The 4417-nt window shown below is 41.5% G+C and overlaps 1 non-coding gene across 1 annotated transcript; it reads left to right on the forward strand.

The window, feature by feature from the left end:
- The first annotated feature begins 2653 nt into the window (after positions 1–2653).
- On the forward strand, positions 2654–2760 carry LOC122905698. Its single transcript, XR_006384392.1, has one exon. It is a non-coding gene; the product is annotated as a U6 spliceosomal RNA (small nuclear RNA).
- Positions 2761–4417: the final 1657 nt, after the last annotated feature.

Below are 4417 nucleotides of genomic sequence, written 5' to 3' on the forward strand. Positions count from 1 at the left end.
CTTCCATTTCTATTTTTTGGAACAGTTTCAGGAGAATAAGAATTAGTTCTTTAAATGTTTGGTAGAATTCCCCCGGGAAGCCATCTGGCCCTGGGCTTTTGTTTGTTTGGAGATTTTTAATGACTGTTTCAATCTCCTTACTGGTTATGGGTCTGTTCAGGCTTTCTATTTCTTCCTGGTTCAGTTGTGGTAGTTTATATGTTTCTAGGAATGCATCCATTTCTTCCAGATTGTCAAATTTGTTGGCGTAGAGTTGTTCATAGTATGTTCTTATAATAGTTTGTATTTCTTTGGTGTTAGTTGTGATCTCTCCTCTTTCATTCATGATTTTATTTATTTGGGTCCTTTCTCTTTTCTTTTTGATAAGTCTGGCCAGGGGGTTATCAATTTTATTAATTCTTTCAAAGAACCAGCTCCTAGTTTCTTTGATTTGTTCTATTGTTTTTTTGGTTTCTATTTCATTGATTTCTGCTCTGATCTTTATGATTTCTCTTTTCCTGCTCGGCCTAGGGATTCTTTCTTGTTCTTTCTCCAGCTCCTTTAGGTGTAGGGTTAGGTTGTGTACCTGAGACCTTTCTAGTTTCTTGAGGAAGTCTTTTACCACTATATATTTTCCTCTCAGGACTGCCTTTGTTGTGTCCCACAGATTTTGAACTGTTGTATTTTCATTATCATTTGTTTCCATGATTTTTTTCAATTCTTCTTTAATTTCCCGGTTGACCCATTCATTATTTAGAAGGATGCTGTTTAGTCTCCATGTATTTGGGTTCTTTCCAAACTTCCTCTTGTGGTTGAGTTCTAGCTTCAGAGCATTGTGGTCTGAAAATATGCAGGGAATGATCCCAATCTTTTGATACCGGTTGAGTCCTGATTTAGGACCGAGGATGTGATCTATTCTGGAGAATGTTCCATGTGCACTAGAGAAGAATGTGTATTCTGTTGCTTTGGGATGAAATGTTCTGAAAATATCTGTGATGTCCATCTGGTCCAGTGTGTCGTTTAAGGCCTTTATTTCCTTGTTGATCTTTTGCTTGGATGATCTGTCCATTTCAGTGAGGGGAGTGTTAAAGTCCCCTACTATTATTGTATTATTGTTGATGTGTTTCTTTGATTTTGTTATTAATTGGTTTATATAGCTGGCTGCTCCCACGTTAGAGGCATAGATATTTAAAATTGTTAGATCTTCTTGTTGGACAGACTCTTCAAGTATGATATAGTGTCCTTCCTCATCTCTTATTATAGTCTTTGGCTTAAAATCTAATTGATCTGATATAAGGATTGCCACTCCTGCTTTCTTCTGATGTCCATTAGCATGGTAAATTCTTTTCCACCCCCTCACTTTAAATCTGGAGGTGTCTTCGGGTTTAAAATGAGTTTCTTGTAGGCAACATATAGATGGGTTTGTTTTTTTTATCCATTCTGATACCCTGTGTCTTTTGATTGGGGCATTTAGCCCATTAACATTCAGGGTAACTATTGAGAGATATGAATTTAGTGCCCTTGTATTGCCTGTAAGGTGACAGTTACTGTATATTGTCTCTGTTCCTTTCTGATCTACCACTTGTAGGCTCTCTCTTTGCTTAGAGGACCCCTTTCAATACTTCCTGTAGAGCTGGTTTGGTGTTTGCAAATTCTTTCAGTTTTTGTTTGTCCTGGAAGCTTTTAATCTCTCCTTCTATTTTCAATGATAGCCTAGCTGGATATAGTATTCTTGGCTGCATGTTTTTCTCGTTTAGTGCTCTGAAAATATCATGCCAGCTCTTTCTGGTCTGCCAGGTCTCTGTGGATAAGTCAGCTGCCAGTCTAATATTTTTACCATTGTATGTTACAGACTTCTTTTCCCGGGCTGCTTTCAGGATTTTCTCTTTGTCACTAAGACTTATAAATTTTACTATTAGGTGTGGGCCTATTCTTATTGATTTTGAGGGGCATTCTCTGAACCTCCTGAATTTTGATGCTCGTTCCCTTTGCCATACTGGGGAAATTCTCCCCAATAATTCTCTCCAGTATACCTTCTGCTCCCCTCTCTCTTTCTTCTTCTTCTGGAGTCCCAATTATTCTAATGTTGTTTTGTCTTATGGTGTCACTTATCTCTTGAATTCTCCCCTCGTGGTCCAGTAGCTGTTTGTCCCTCTTTTGCTCAGCTTCTTCATTCTCTGTCATTTGGTCTTCTATATCGCTAATTCTTTCTTCTGCTTCATTTATCCTAGTAGTGAGAGCCTCCATTTTTGATTGTACCTCATTAACAGCTTTTTTGATTTCAAGTTGGTTAGATTTTAGTTCTTTTATTTCTCCTGAAAGGGCTTTTATATCTCCCGAGAGGGTTTCTCTAATACCTTCCATGCCTTTTTGGAGCCCGGCTAGAACCTTGAGAATTGTCATTCTGAACTCTAGATCTGACATATTACCAATGTCTGTATTGATTAGGTCCCTAGCCTTCAGTACTGCCTCTTGTTCTTTTTTTTGTGGTGAATTTTTCCGCCTTGTCATTTTGTCCAGATAAGAGTATATGAAGGAGCAAGTAAAATACTAAAAGGGTGGCAACAACCCCAGGAAAATATGCTTTAACCAAATCAGAAGAGATCCCAAATCGTGAGGAGGGAGAAAGGGGATAAAAAGTGGTTCAACAAGAAAGAAAGAAAAAAAAAAAGAAGTGCTCGCTTCGGCAGCACATATACTAAAATTGGAATGATACAGAGAAGATTAGCATGGCCCCTGCGCAAGGATGACATGCAAATTTGTGAAGCGTTCCATATTTTTGCCCCGCATCGGGCTCTCTGCTCAGCAGGGAGCCTGCTTCCTCCTCTCTCTCTCTCTGCCTGCCTCTCTGCCTACTTGTGATCTCTCTCTCTCTCTGTCAAATAAATAAATAAAATCTTTTAAAAAAAAAAAGAAAAAGAAAAAAAAGAAAAGAATTTTAAAAAGAAAACGAATAAAGAAAAGTATAAAAAAAAGAAAAAAATATATATTAAACTAGTTAAAAAACGTTAAAAAAGAAAAGGGTAAAAGTTAAAAAATTTTAGCAGAAGAAGAGAAAAAAAATGAAAAAGAAAAAAGTAAATTAACTGCAAGACTAAAAAATCACAGGGAGAAAGCCATGAGTTCTGTGCTTTGCTTTCTCCTCCTCTGGAATTCTGCTGCTCTCCTTGGTATTGAAACCGCACTCCTTGGTAGGTGAACTTGGTCTTGGCTGGATTTCTTGTTGATCTTCTTGGGGAGGGGCCTGTTGTAGTGATTCTCAAGTGTCTTTGCCCCAGGCGGAATTGCACCGCCCTTACCAGGGGCCGGGCTGAGTGATCCGCTCAGCTTTGCTTTCAGGAGCTTTTGTTCCCTGAGCGCTTTCCGTAGAGTTCAGGAGGGCGGGAATACAAATGGCGGCCTCCTGGTCTCCGGCCGGAGGAACCGAGAGCCCGTGGCCCCGCTCCCCAGTGCGCCCTCAGCGAACAGCTCCTAGTAACTCCCGTCTGCCCAACCTCCGGCCGCGCTCACCGAGCCTGCGACCGGTTCAAGGCAACCCAGAGCTGCGAGCTCACTGTCGCCTCTGTCTCTGCAGCCGGCTTCCCGCTCCAATACCCGTAATTCTGCGACACTCAGACACCCACGATCCTTCTGTGACCCCGCGTGGGCTTCGCCCCAGTTTAGCCTCCGGAGCGATGTCCCTCAGCGGAACAGACTTTTAAAAGTCCCAATTTTGTGCTCCGCTGCTCCGCCGCTTGCCGGGAGCCGGCCCCTCCCCCCGGGGTCTATCTTCCCGTCGCTTTGGATTCACTTCTCCGCCAGTCCTACCTTTCAGAAAGCGGTTGTTTTTCTGTTTCTAGAATTGCTGTTCTTCTTCTCTTCGATCTGCCGATGGATTTGCAGGTGTTTGCAATCTTTAGATAAGCTCTCTAGCTGATCTCCTGCTAGCTGACGTAGTCTCAGCCGCTACTTCTCCGCCATCTTGACTCCTCCCAAATTTAACTTCTTATATGCACATTCCACACTTTGCTTTATTCACTTAATGTGAATTAGAAGTTGTCCCATATTTTTATATAAAAAGTGTTTTCTTTCTTCTTGAATGCTGTCTAATATTCCATTATATGGATGTACCATAGCTTACTTTAGCATCCCTCTGTTTGATGGACTCCGGTTTTTTCCAGACTATTTTGAACAACAGTGTGAGGACGAGCCTTCATGTATGTGTGCAAGTATCATGGTCATTCTGCTGTCCCAAGTCCTTTTCAGTGGCAGGTCCCCCTACTGGATTGTGGATGGGTCATGCCCTTTGTCTTTGTGCAGATGTTACTTTCCAGGCAGGCCTACCTTGACCCTGCTGTTGAAAATGACAACCTCCTAGACACTCCACAGGACGTGTACTCTGTTTTTGTCTCCACTGCACTTATCTAGAACCTGCTGTTTTAGCCTGGAGTGTCCATGA

Source organism: Neovison vison, chromosome 4 (genome assembly GCF_020171115.1).
Source record: "Neovison vison isolate M4711 chromosome 4, ASM_NN_V1, whole genome shotgun sequence".
Classification (NCBI taxonomy): domain Eukaryota; kingdom Metazoa; phylum Chordata; class Mammalia; order Carnivora; family Mustelidae; genus Neogale; species Neogale vison.